Raw genomic sequence first — 15528 nt, forward strand, 5'->3', positions numbered from 1 at the left:
CTGAGCCTGAAAACCGCCAACGGATAACCGGTAAGAATTTCTCTAAGGCAGCTAATAAGATGTAAGCCGAAAAGCATTATGAAGCAAAGATGTAGTGCTACGATTACGGCCTATTTAAAACACTGAGCAGTCGCCCAAAGCCCAAGACCACAAAGTTAGGAGAACATTGACACGAACCTAGAGATTTTAAAGCAGAGGTGAAACATAATTGCTTTTTGGTTTGTTGTCTTACATCAGTTTCAGGAGGCTGTAGATGACGAAAAAATGAAGCAAGAGAATAAGAGGCGTTCATATTATCGCAAAAAATATGAACAATCAAAAGAACAGAAATCGACAGCGCATAGTTGCAATTTTTTCTTATCTCCGCGAGCCACGCTCCGATGAAACAATGGTTAGCGTATTGAAGTACTGAAACGGCCTACAAGGGTTCGCTGTAGGCCTCGGCAACCGTTTGTGAATGGAGGTGAAATTCAAGGGTTCGGCGTACTGTTCGATTTTAGTGCCCTTTTATATGATTCTTTTCAGGGAGTTAAAAATCTATATAAACCATCACCCTAACAAGGATATTTTACAGAATCGGACGGTCAAAACAAGAGCCTCTTCGCAGACTGTTGCAGAAAATCGAAGGTGGAGGTGAAATAGACGCCACCCTTACTCATGCTTCAATGCGTTTCCGCGCGTTTTTCAAGAGCCAGGTTGATGACGTCGTTCTTGGGGACAACTTCCACATATCGTCAAACTCAAGCAGATTGAGATAATCGTTCGTTTTTTCTCCTTACCGCCCTGTACTTTGTTGTTACTTTATCCTTCTAATTTGTTTTTTTTACCCCAGTTAAAAAAAAAAAAAAAAAAAAAAAACATCAAGCAAATGCAAACCCGTAACAGAAAGTTGGGTAGTTATTAAAGGCTGCCCTCACCTTTTCATTGTCACATCAAAGGTTCTTGAAATATGTAAGATGAGCTATTCATTTACCTACTTTGTTTTATGCAATACAAAACGTTACTTCAGCTACTGCGAACAAGATTTAACACTCTGGTGCCGTTGCGTGTGACACCGTATTAAAGAAATATAACGACGTATTGTTTTGATGCGGGGCGGAAGGGGTTGGGGTGTCACCCACATAGGTGGAAGAAACCAGTTTAAGGCTGGAGTGCACACCAGTAGCTATTGATGAGACGTGTAGATGAGTAAACGGGTGATGGTATGCTCCAATTTTCACTTTTCCTTTTCTAATGATAACACGGCTGCCGGTTTATCGGCACCAGGGTGTTTCAGATCTCTATAATGAATTCCTTAACACCCTAAAAACAAGGAGCCAGAATTTTTATCATACAGCAGACACATTATAATCCTTTCGCCGGCACCTAGAAACAAAGCTATTCCAATACATGAATGCGCCCTCTATGTTACAGACGCCTCGGATAGCTCAAGTGAAGAGGGGCAATTTTAACTGAAAGAAGGAACTCACAACTCCGACCGCCAAATAATAACAAACTTTCGTGGCCGTCCGGGATTAACTGTCGGCTCCTTCAGGTAGAATCTATGTTTTTTAGACACACTGAAAAAAGTAGTGTCGTATTTCTGAGCCCGCTCGAGAAAGGAATGAGGGTGAGAGAAGAGCCTTCTTTGCTGCCTGATTAAAATCATTTGTCAAGAGACAATTCCACACCGGTCCACCCCCCCCCCCCCCCCCGACCGACAGAACTCATCCTTCTTTTCTTCCTACTATTTCTATTTTCTGTTCTGCTGCTATTCCTGGCTTGGGAAAGCTGAGAGCAAATGATGAGCTAGGCATTGTCTCGGAAAAGTGGCCCGTGGCCTTCTTGGAAGACATTACAGTAATGCCATTTAAGAAACAGTCTCTAGAAAAGGGCACCAGATTTTCAACTTATTTTTGCTTTTCGCAATGTCTGCCGTTCATCGCATTGCCATTAATATAGAAATAAAGAAAAAAAAACACACTAAGTTTTTAAGTCAAGGCGCTAGTTTGTTTCTTTTCAGCCGTATAATAGAGATGAAATATTGGTCAAATATTTGTTCTGGTTGGTGGGGAGAGAGGTAGGACGCCTTCTAGGGAATTTTTGTTTCTGGCACCTACATTGTTTCTTCCGGTGGTAAAATATCTCCCATGTGAACAAACAATTTTTTTTATCTGAATGGTCATTTAAAATGTCTTCAAATTGTGGTGACATGTTTATCCAAAATTTTAAGGAGGTAATGAAACCCATATAAAAAGGAATTACTCGTTTTTCTACAAAGCAAGTGCTTTAGTTATTGAGCCATAAAACGCTAATGACCTTAAACTGGAGCATTTCTTCAAACCCATACTCTTCATCCTGGACCATTAGAAAGCACCGAACGATTCGCAAGCAATCGAAAATTGAGCTTACATAACAGAATTTTCTAGGACAGTTGAAATTTTTCTTAGGGTTGTGTAGACAAATCTAGCGACACCATATTTATAAAAAATAAGGGTGTTCGGAACCGTTGCAGCAGAATTTAACAGTTTATCAATATTAGACGGATTACGCAACAATTATAACAGTAATCAATTTATCAAAATTTTAAAAATGAACTAATAATTGAAGGCACTGCTGACAGAATTTCTCTTACCTACGTCAAGGCTTATCATAAAATAATAGGGAATGCAATTGATGACAAATTCCCAATCTAGCTAGATTTCAAGACCTATTTATCCAACGTCCAATAATTACACAGTTTATTAAGACAGAATGCATAAAGAATAAAAACACGGAACTTACTCTAGCAACACCAGGGCTCCGAAACATATAGTTATTCATCTTCATCATCATCAGCCTGACTATACCCACTGCAAGGCGAAAGCCTCTCCCATATTTCTCCACTTAACCTGGCTCTGTGCTAGCTGCATCCACTTGACCCCTGCAATTTCCTTAAACTCATCCGCCCACCTAACTTTCTGCCGGCCCCTGCTACGCTTTCCTTCCCTTTGAATCCAGTTTGTTACCCTAAGGTACCATCAGTTATCCTCTCTTCGCACTACATGTCCTGCCCATGCCCATTTCGTCTTCTTAATTACTGACATTCTAGTAGAAATATAGTTATCAATGCATTCCAAATATTTAAACCATACCTAAATCCTTCCCAGCAACCCTCTCTTCAGAAGCAACAAAGTCACCGACGTTTTCTCTTTGTCTGAAAAAAATTAGCAATAGAAAGCAAAGGAAACATTTCTACGAAACCTGCAATAACATACGATCATCATCTAGAGGAATGTCACTGTGCTAAAGAACAAGTTCTTGCTCTTCAATATATAACGCAAGGAGTGCCACTGAATTGGTTCAAAATCCGAAATCATATAAAATAATTTGTACAAATTGTCAAAACATACACGAAAAAAAAGTTTTCAATGCTTAATTTGCTGACCAGGAATTCCGTCGCTGGATGGAAGAAAGAGGCGCCAGAGAAAAGGGAATATCAATCGAACGCAGATGTTATAGGCTGGGGACAAACCAGATGGAAGTCCCCTAAGTTGGAAACATTGGATTTATTCATACATGCAATGTGGCCCAACACTCCCTAATGATTGAGTGTTTCTATCGAGCGGCTCCCGTTTCGTTGAGTCCTTGCTGTATTTTTCTATGCAAGTTTATTTTACAACGCTCCCCATGAATTGAGGTTGAGAAAATAAATATTGATGATCTTTAGACTAGTTGGTTAATCATGACCTCAATAACAGCGCTCTATTCTCTTGTGCCTTCCTGTCCCTTCTTCCAACCTCAGAATTGCTCCAATCAGGATGAGCACTACAAGATTTTCGCTTAAGAGCGAATCAACTAATTATTCTTCTTATTTATGTACGCAATTAAAGCACTGGTCGGTATCATCTCGCTCTTCTCAGGTCCAGCAAACTTCGTTACGGCCACTGTTCCGAAACACCCCTTGGAACTACAGGGTGAATGAATATGTGTTGAAATTTCTACAGCAGGGATGTTTTCTTATTCAATAAAATTGCAGTATCTAAGTCACAACACAGAAATAAGAGCCCTCTACTCATATTCTGAAAATGTAGTTATATTATCGAGAATGGCAATCAATAATAGTAACGATTGAGCACCCCTTGTCATGCAGTTAGAAAGAAACAGCAAGATATCATAGGAGAAAATTATATGCTAACAGTATATTTTAACTATTTCTGTAGTATAAATTTGCATATAAATACAGCAGCTTTACATTGATATAATCGAATCTATCACAGTACATTTTTCCGGAACATGGAAAGGTCAAATGACCAACCCTAGTAAAATAAGCGAATGGAAAGCCAATCTAGATATCAAAAAAAAAAAAGAGAACAAAGAGGACAAGGATATAGAAGGAAAATGAAAGGAAATTTTATCCCTGTCTTCAAACACTTCCAAAGCTTCGAACTACACTCTCCCCTACCATTTCTTCTTTATATTCTTTTGTTATTTCTTCGAATGCAAAACTTCCTTCTTTTCCCCACTTTTATTTTGTATTGATTTAAGCCATTAGTGCTTTGGCAGTGCGAGCAGGCAACATTACTTCATTGCCTTTTTATTTGCCCATGCTAACATCAGCCAGCAGTGAAAAGCAGGCCTACTGCCCTAGTAATACATTAGAATGAATGTTTCAAATCAGTTACCTTATTTTGAATTGTGCTGATAATAGTTTTATTGATGCAGAAAACCTAAGATCATTCTAGAAAAGAGTGTGAAAGTAGAATATATCAGTTCAAGGCCACAGTATGTTAAAAACACCGCGAAAACATCAATAACTCTCCGGTGACAGCTCTCCTTCCAAATCCGCATTTCGCTTACAAATGCTTTAATACTCGTTTATTCAATATTATCTAAATTTCTGTCTCTATTATTAATTCACGCATACTTATTGCAATAAATTCGCAAACGTTACATTGTCTGAAAGACCGACCGACAAAGAACTATGACCCGCTTGAACCAGTCCTTTCTTACTGTTTCTGCGTGATCCAGGCTTACCCGTGTGGGCGGCTCTTGCCAACTTGCACTCCTCACCTGTATCATAACGTCATGCAATATGTATACCAATCAATGCCCGTCCCCGTCACCTTGCGACTACCACCTACGTTTGCACCCAACTCTAAGGTCAACAACGCGAACTGCGACTTTAGCACCGATACCATGTTTTTTGAAAAAGATGGTCACTAACGTTGCTATGAAATGGACCTAAAAGTGTCATGGGGGCCCCAGAATACGTACGCAGTGGACTTGACAGTTTCAATTATATCGACTCTGTGGACGAAAAGCGAGGCGTGCAGTTCAATTACCTCGTCTTATGAGAACGCTTTCACCCGGAGAACTTTCCACCCGAAATCATCGTTCAAGTTGGCAGAGACCTCTTGGAAAACACGTTGGGGACTTAAGAAACAGTGAAAGCATACAAGTATTGCGAGAGGAAGAGAACAAAAGAGAGGCAACGAAGCTTCATTACCAGAAATGCCCAAGGCCGGAGCCGGAGGCACAGCCTAAATGAGTTCTTCGGGAAAGAGACTGACGACGCGACACTCCGTGACAACTGCGCAAATGCTCTCGGGGCAGAGTTGCAATAGGGTGGGCGGAGTGGGAAGAGTGAAAGGAAGCGTGGAAGAGGAGCGCACTTGAGGCCTAATCCAGCTCCCTACGTGGCGCGGGAGAGTCGGGTCATTCCGCACGCACGACCACGTCTCGCCGTCCCAGTGGGCCCACAAAAGCGCGCAGGTGCGAGACAAACACGTTAACGTCCAACAGCACGGGACTGGCGAGTCAGAGCGGCGGACAGGAATTGCTACGGAGTTGTGTGGACAACACTAGCGTTGCACGCTGCTGGCTGTTTTAGGTTGTTTTCGGGGAGGAATCCGCGAGAGTGCGGAACTTGTGTCCAAGCGGTCGGTTCAGGCCGTATTTTCCTACGTGACTCCATTACTTCTCGTTGCATGTGACGTGAGCGCGAAGTATGAGAAGGTGATATCACGTAAGTGGGCGCACGCTACAAACGTGTGTTGTCCAAGTGTAGTCCGCTCAAGTTTCGAGGTACATAGTTTTGAATGGCTCTTCAAATTCTGTGATGCTAGCTGTGCACTAATGTTTCCAATTTTTTCATCACAATGTTGTTCTTAAACGTTATTTTCCTTCAAAGCTTCAAATTAGAGTTTTCAAGATATTTAACTCGTCACCAAACTGGGTTTCGTTGACACAACTGCATTATCTGATACTTCCATATATTAAGATGGCAAAAAGTACGCTCTTCCACGCTCCTGTACCTCTAAAATCAGAATGATATACTGTTTTTAAATTACAACTCATAAAACACTACCGGGAAAAACCGACGGCAGTGGCAAATTTCCGGGTACTTTCATATTTGTGAAGCTAGAAGTATAAAGCAATGCGACCAATGAGCAAAGAAGCCATAATCGAAGAGGAACAATACTCAAACATAAAATTCGAATAGGAAATGTTTTCTTGTGTGATTCTTGTTCTCTTTCAGTATTAACACTTGAATTTATTCTCAACATTTGTTCAATACCTGTACTGCTGTAACCGATGAATTCACGATTAATCGAGCACCGGTGACGCACGCGCTTCTGTTTAGTCCAGTTTTCCGGGGCTGTTTCCGTTACCAGATGAAAATGTGGCTCCTAAGGTTTGTGACCGAGAGATATTCAAAGAATGCTGTGCAGTTCATGTTAACAAGCGAATCCTTTCTGGAACTCCGAACATGAAGAAATAATCATTGATCGGGGTGTTTGAGGAAGGAGTTGAAAGCGGTACCAGAAAAGCTATCAGTACGTTGCGTGGCTGCCTACTAAGCCAATGATGTACCTAACGCGTCAAAAGAGACAACATACATTTGCTTGCTTTCCATGTTCCTGCTTCATGCGCGCAGAGGCCCAGTTTAATGGTGTCCTTACGCTGTGGGTTCTCGCTACCGATAAAACTGGCGCCAGATATTTGTTATTGCCCAACATGTATCAGACTCCCTTGCTCACTGCTTCTCATTACATCTTGAAAGGTTGTCGACAAGAACGTTTTTCTGCATTTAGGTGGCAAAAACCATACTTGCTAACACTGCCTCAAAAATTAAAGACCCATATTTCTCCTCCCTTTATTGTTCGTCTTTGGTAAAGTAGCTCCTTTCTTGTCTTCTAATAGCGCCAACATGTTTTCTACCACGTGCTCTGCTCACTTGAGCTAACAAGGCTTGAAATTTTGCGCTTTAGTGTCGTTTTTTTTTTTTTTTTGCCTGAATTTAGACTTCAGTTCAAGCATCAACCTCGAATTATAATCATTGTATATTCTTATTGGACGAACCTTGACCCGGTAAGGTAGGGAGACGTTATTATGCGATGCGCGCGTACTTTTTGGCCGGGGAAACTTCTGCAGCACTGCGCACTTTCGTGCGAGCTAGCTTTGGTAGCCGCGTGCGCTTCTGTACAATAATTCGCGACCTTTTGTGACCTGCGTAGTGCTAACCTTCCTTTAACTATAATATGTGATGCACATCGGCGTTTCAGCGTCCCAGTTATGGAGCTTGGCGGATTTAATGTCTTGAAGTGTTTTGGTTAGCTTCTAGGGCCATGATAGATTTTGTTTAGAATATTGCGAGCAACGCAGCATTTTTTTTCTTAGTTGTGATATTTTGGGCTAATACAAGCATTGTTGGCAAAGACGTTACAACACATAACGTGTGAGTTATTAACCATATGTTATTAACCATAAGCTATTAACCATATGTTATTAACCATTAACCAGGAGTTATTAACCATATAAATCCTTTTGTTTTGGTGGCTTCCTACGATTACTTTGCTGGCTACTCGCATTGGACAAAGAGGGAATGGCTTTTCTGCGGAGAATACTGTCATCGCTTCACAACAAAAATTAAAATGCGACGCCTTGAAGCGTTTTCGCTATACTGTCATAGCTTGAAAGGCGTTTGTCTGCCGTGAAAAAATAGCTAATTAACTATTTTTGAACCAACATGCACCGCGTGAATAGCGATTGCAGGAACCGTGGAAAAAAATTGCAGGGTCCCTTAAGATATATTTTTTTAAGAGGTGAACCTCGTAAGCCTACTCTTCCGCCTCTTATCATTCGCCTCTTTCTCTTGCCGCTTCGCCTTTCCTATTTCTCTGCCCTTCTTTTTCTTGGATTCTCATTTTAGTCATTACTAAGCATTTTTACCATATCTAATCACTTGAAGTGGCTACAAGTTCTCGGTAATCATAAGGGCCATTTATATTATTTAGTAGTCATTACAAAGTATTTGTCACTTTACTCGTTACAAAGCATTTTTAGTCAGTTCTAATCAATTGTAGTCAATAGAAGTCTTCTTTAGACAGTTTGGTCATTAAAAATCATTAGTAGTCATTTCAGTTATTACTACTCATTACTCAGCATTTTTAGTTATTGTAATCATTTTTTTAGTTACAATTTGGGGTTGGTGCTATAGTTTATTACTAGTAATTACTAGTTATTAGTAGTCATTGTAACCTATACCATTGTTTATTACAGGCTTACTTTTCAATATCACCATCAATCATTTTCCGTCTTTAATGTGTCTTAATTCCCTCTCCATACGGCGGAAATTTCCTGATGACGCATTCGGCGGTCACGTTCAGCCGACGCACAACGAGCCTAGAAAAGCCTCGTGCTTAAAACGAAACAAAAAAACTTAGTTGTGGTTTAGCTCTGCTTAACCCTAGTTAAATTTTGAAAGCAATGACGGAAGCTTTTTTTGCCTGCATTTTTCCCCTATCACGCCATATCAGTGCAAGGTGCTACATTATTGGTGACACTTAAGCTCACACCCTTTAAGAGTATGACGCGAGAGCGTAAGCTACCAGCCCAAATATAAAGTCACGCTTCAACAAAGCCGTATGGACATGCCTGCGTGTCGTAGGGGTAACGATAATGCAAATGCTTCTGGCAGGCTGGTTCTGATATCACCTTCCCATATGAAAGAAGCGACCCGAGTTGACAGCTCCTGCTCGTGGCATAAGGGTAATTGAATTCAAATCTCATGGCAGGCTGATTTTTTTATGAGGAGACCGTAGCTACGCCTCTTCTATGTAGTACGTCTCTTCACGCCTCTTCATGGCGTAGTTGAGGCCACCCGAGGTGTCGCTTTGGCTGTTGTAGTGTTACTTTCGCAGCATAACATGGAGCGTCCACGCATGAGTTTCTGTGCTCTCCACACTTACCGAATCAGCGAGCGGAGTTTCAGTATACTACAGTACCTAGTGGCTTGACCGATCGAGGATTGTAGTGGAACCGCCCTGAAACCACATGGGCCCGACGTGCAAGTGAATTAATGAAAAATTTCTTCGCTGTTGGACTGGAAGCTTAGGCAGCATCGACATATACCGGCTGAAAAAAAAAAGTATGTTTGAGTGTGTTTATATTTGAACGAGCACATATGCTAGGTCGGAGATTGAGTAACATGTAGGTCGGCTCCTCTTTCAGTTAGCGACAAAACTAACCTTATCTGTATCGTAATTTTAGCAAGATTGGAACGCAGTGTTTTGTAAAAAATTAGCGTTGGTAGCAAATGCTGGAAATTTGGCACCAAGTTTACATGCGGTTCCCCTTCATGGATCACTGCCTTGTCGTGGCGGAGGGGCTTGCGAAACACGATGAAGTCGTGAGCTCTGCTGTGTAGGGCCACCCAAGATAGACAGGTCACGGCAGAGAGTTCTGACAAAATGTGATTCACTGGAGAAGGTAATGGCAACCCACTCCAGTATTTCCTGCCAAGAAAACCCTATGGCCAGTCACAATACCATTAATGATATGGCGCCGGAAGATGAGCCCCCCAGGTTGGAAGGCGTCCCACATGTTACTGGGGATGAACAAAGGGCGATTCCTAGTAGCTCCAGAACGAATGAAGCGGCTGGGCTAAAGCCAAAAGGACGCTCAGTTTTGGATGTGTCGGCAAGCGACCGGAAAGTCAGATGTTGCAAGGAGATATATCACATAGCAACATGGAATGTAAGATCTATGACGCAAGGTAAACTGGATATCGTCAAGCGAGAAATGGACAGATTGAACATTGATATCTTGGGTATCAGCGAGCTCAAGTGGACCGGAATGGGAGAATTTAACTCCGGCGACCATTATGTCTTTTATTGTGGGCACGAATCCAAGAGAAGGAATGGGGTCGCTCTCATAGTATACAGAAGAATGGGCAAAGCAGTGCTAGGGTACAACCCCAAAAACGACCGAATGATTTCACTTCGGATCCAAGGTCACCCTTTCAACATAACAGTTATCCAAGTCTATGCAGCGACCACTACTGCTGAAGAAGCTGACGTTGAGAGATTTTATGCGGACCTACAAGACCTACAATGCCTTTTAGACCGCACCCCATCATCAGACGTCGTTTTTCTCATAGGAGACTGGAATGCTAAGGTCGGGAGTGAAGAAATATCCGGAATTACAGGCAAGTTCGGTCTTGGTGAGCCAAATGAAGCTGGGCAGAGGTTAGTAGAGTTTTGTCAAGAAAACAACCTGACCATAGCGAATACTCATTTTCAACAGCACAAGAGGCGCCTGTAAACATGGACTTCACCGGACGGTCTATACAGGAATCAGATCGATTATATTATTTGCCGGCAGAGATGGAGAAGCGCTATACAAGCAGTAAAAACAAGGCCTGGGGCCGATTGTGGCACCGATCATCAGCTTCTTGTTGCCAAGATTAAACTTCGATTGAGGAAAACGCAGAAAAGTAGAAGGCCTTTCAGGTATAATCTGGATCAAGTTCCATTAGAATATGCTGTGGAAGTGAGGAATCGATTTCAAGAATTAGATCTAGAAGACAAAGAGCCCGAAGAGATGTGGACTGATGTTCGCGATATAATACAAGAAGTTGCTACTAAGGTAGTTCCAAAGCAAAAGAAGTGCAAGAAAACAATCTGGTTATCTGAAGAGGCTTTGCAAATAGCTGAGGAAAGGAGGATGGCAAAAGCTATGGGGGAAAGAGAAAGATACAAGGTTCTCAATGCGGATTTTCAGAAAATAGCAAGGAGAGATAAGAATGCCTTTCTGAACATACAGTGCGAAGCAGTTGAGGACAACAGCCAATTAAGGAACACAAGAGCTCTGTATAAGACAATCAAAGATATCAAAGGAAGCTTCTGTGCTAAGCTGGGCGTGATAAAGGACAAACAAGGCAAGGACCTCACTGAAGCCGCAGAGATAAAGAAGAGGTGGCAGGAATACACAGAAGAACTGTACAAGAAGGACCCGAATGTGCAAACCCAACATAAGACGGTTGTGATCACTGATCTCGAGCCGGGCATCCTGAAGAGTGAAGTTGAATGGGCCTTAGCCAGCCTTGCTAAGAACAAAGCTAGCGGAATTGATAGCCTTCCAGCTGAGTTGCTTCAAAACCTCAACCATGACGCTGTTAACATTCTGCATACATTATGTCAGAAGATTTGGACAACCCTGCAGTGGCCACAGGATTGGAGGAGGTCAGTTTACATACCCATTCCAAAGAAAGGCAGTGCCAAAGATTGTTCCAACTACCGCACGATCGCGCTTATTTCGCATGCTAGCAAGGTGATGTTGAAAATCCTCCAAGGTAGGCTGCAGCAGTATGTGGATCGGGAGCTTCCGGACGTTCAAGCTGTGTTTCGCAAGTGCAGAGGAGCTACAGAACAAGTTGCCAACCTTCGCTGGATCATGGAAAAAGCAAGAGAGTTCCAGAAACCCATGTACTTCTGCTTTATTGATTATGCGAAAGCGTTTGACTGCGTAGATCACAGCAGATTATGGCAAGCTCTCCAAGAGATGGGAGTTCCAATTTACCTTATCTGTCTCCTCAGGAACCTGTATGAAGGGCAAGAGGCCACAGTCAGAACTGGGCATGGTCTTACTGATTGGTTTCCGATTGAGAAAGGAGTGAGGCAAGGCTGCATACTGTCGCCCTGCCTATTTAACCTATATGCAGAGTGCATCATGAGGAAGGTTGGTCTGGACGAGCTTTCAGCTGGAGTGAAGATTGCTGGAAAACGTATCAACAACCTTAGACATGCGGATGATACCACTTTAATGGCAGAAAGTGAAGCGGAACTCAAGAGACTTCTGATGCGCGTACAAGAATAGAGTGAGAAGTTTGGGCTTAAACTGAACATTAAAAAGACAAAGATCATGGCGTCTTGCCCTATCAAGTCCTGGAGCATCAAGGGACAAGAAGTGGAAGCTGTGACAGATTTTCTCTTCTTGGGCTCCAGATTTACCTCAGAAGGAGACTGCAGCCATGAAATTAGGAGACGCCTGCTTCTGGGAAAGATAGCAATGGTTAGCCTTGACCGCCTAGTAGAGAGCAGAGACATTAGTCTGCCAACCAAGATCCGTATAACTCGTGCTATGGTCTTTCCAGTTGTGATGTATAGATGCGAGAGTTGGACTGTGAAAAAGGCTGACCGCCGAAGAATTGACGCGTTTGAATTGTGGTGCTGGGGAAGACTCTTGAGAGTTCCTTGGACTGCCAGATGACCAAATCAGTCAATATTGTCGACCATAAACCCTGACTGCTCATTGGAGGGTCAAATTCTAAAGTTAAAGCTCAGCTACTTTGTTCATCTGATGAGAAGAGAGGAGTCGCTGGAGAAAAATTTGATGTTGGGCAAGGTTGAGGGTCACCGGAGAAGGGGTAGGCAGCGAACGCGATGGTTAGATGGCATCCTCGAGGCACTGCAGATGAAGTTATGTGATGTTAGGAAGATAGTGAGAGACCAGAAAGCGTGGCGTGACATGGTCGATAGGGTCACGAAGAGTCGGACACGACTGAACGACTGAACTGAACTTACACGCGGTTACTTGCAGTTCGATTGTCCGAGCCAAAGGTTGGCGCTCAGTAAAAAATCATAAAGGTAAGGCTGATGCGTCTGATTCTCACCCACTTCGTAACGTAGTTCTCGTAATAAAAGAGTAATTACTGATTGGCAACCATCCAAGCGTAACCATGCGGCTACAAAGGAAATATATACAGCTTTCTCAGCAACTTCGCAATTAAAAAAAAAAGCAATTGCGAAGATTATAAAACAGCTGTATAGCTTTCCTTTGTAGCCGTCTGGCTGCGCTTGGGTGGATGTCATTGAGTAATTACTACCCTATTAAGAAACCTACTCCGCCGTGGGGACTTCCCCAATATATTTATTTAAAATGTTATTCTCACATATTGAATATCGAAGTGCAACATTGGATCCAGAGTTAATTTTCGACATGAAGCGCAGCCGTCTTCCCCAGCAGAGGGCTGCAGTTTCGTTTTCTTGGCATGGTGGGCCTAGTTCAGGTATCGCCTCCGGATTGTAAGGCGAAAGCTTTTAAGCGCTCATACTCCCGTTGACCGTCCGTCCGCACATCCATGGGATATTGCAGCGCTAGCTGTGACTCTATCCCTCACGGGTGCACCCTCTTCGCTCCTCGGCGACAGGTGGCGACCTCGAAGCGCATGCACAGCTGTGCATAGCAACAGTGACATCACCTGCACCGGCTGGCGGAGCGAGTACGCGCTGCGACGGCGCTCCTTCGACAGACGTGTCGTTGCAGTCGAGTGAGTGAATCGGATGGCTCCCAAGCGGCCAAGTGATTTTGCACCAATCGGTTCGGATAAACGCAGTAAGGCGAATTCCCCCAACACCACACGGCGAAAGATTGGTGAGCGAATGGGTCAATGGTGGCTTCGGGCTTCTCTTGGGACTAAGTCGAGAGATGCGGAACAAAAGCGGCTGCGACGACGCAGTGCTTCGCCTCGGAAGAAAGCAACAGAGGCAGAAAATAAGCGCCAACAGCGACAACAAAGTACAACAGACGCGTGCTGTCGACTCAGCGCAATAAACATTCAGAAGGAAATAATGATGTGATCTCAGTCGTAATTGGCAGTCGAAGTGGCGCGGCAAAGGATTCGCCTAGTACACTTCAGGCAGCCAAAGTGCTCCCATAGTTTTTTCATACCGTCCGTTGCTGCATTGTTAGAGTCAGGGATTGCTTTAATTTTAGTTTAATTTCAACTCTGGCAGAGAAGAACGTAAACACACTTTAACAGCTTACCTTTAGAGCCGTATACAAGCGATTACATGTTTGATCTCAAACATGTAATCTAAAAACCGCATATGCAGTAGTTCTCATGAGTACTTTCTGAAATGCGTCAAACAGTTATGTAGGAAAAAAAAGAATAGCTCTAGAGGATTTGACTGCATGGGAGCTCATTACGAAGAGTGCGTAACCAAAAAAAAAAAAAAAAACGAAGCCCCAGTGATTCTTCTTGTACAACATTGGTTACAATTCAGAAAATCACATTAAATAATCGATGTCGGGTAGCGAAGCATCACAATCCGAGCTCGCTGAGATATAAGATTTGCCTACCAGTGCTCCTGCTTAATGAGGTCACGAAGGATATTTGACACACAAAGGTATACTAGAAAAAAAGATTATAAGGAGCTGCTTACGGTGGTAGAGATTTTAAACGGCACTCGGATTTAGTTTCTGCGAAAAGGGTCCACAAAGAAACGAAACACCCACAGCAGTTCATTATATTGGTTACAATATTTTTGACCCGGCAACCTGATCTAGAACTGCATTCATCGCTTACTCGTTTTTGCTTTCTTTATAACATATATACATACACAATACTGAGCTCTTATGGCCCTGCTTATAAGTTCACCTCTTAGGATAACCGGATAGGAAAACACTCGAACATAGGCAAGAAAACAATATCTTGGCGATGTTAGAGACACTGAACGCAAATTACCTTTACAACTACCAATGACGTCTGAGACCACGAAGCCCCGCTTTTTTAAAAGGTTTATAATTTTTCATGCTCAGGATCTCAGGACGCATTTAGCTAGTCAGGACCTAGTGCTTTCTATTTAGGTCGCCTGCAATTTTGCCTTCCGACCTTACTTAATTATACACAGATGCACGCTGTTTCGTGCAGTGATGTATAGTAAGGAATGGTGACCTATGGCAGCACCTCATCCCTAGTCTTGTGCTGTACAGCTATGCACTAGTGCCCCTAAAATCAAACAGAGAGCGGGCCCGTGGAAGAAATGCCTTTCTTTATCTGGCCTTTTGGTCAGGTGAGCACCAAGAGTGTCAAGCTGAACATCCGGAAGACCGGAAGACATCCGGAGACTGAGGGAATGCAAGAATAGCCAAAACGCGTAAGTTGTTTTTGTTGGTGGCCTCTTGACAAATGGCACGTACCCACCATGGGGGATTGGCCAAAGCGTGGTGTTGGCCACAAACTCAATTACGAGCACAGGCTTTTCGCAAAGCAAGATTTTAAAGAATTATGAGAATGCAGCTATTAGAATTGGGAACATAAAAAAAACAATCATAATTATTTTGATGAAAAACCTGAACAAATTTCAAAAGAGGCTAACAGGTTGACCTATCATTTGCAATAATATAGTCGCGTATGACTCAACGAATTATGTCCAACGGAGCTTTCTTGGCACTCGCAGCGAACGACAGTAAAACGGGTAGGGACAAGGGGGGTCCTAACAC

The sequence above is a fragment of the Amblyomma maculatum genome, chromosome 4 (genome assembly GCF_055883805.1).
Source record: "Amblyomma maculatum isolate TAMU_Amacu chromosome 4, ASM5588380v1, whole genome shotgun sequence".
Lineage (NCBI taxonomy): Eukaryota > Metazoa > Arthropoda > Arachnida > Ixodida > Ixodidae > Amblyomma > Amblyomma maculatum.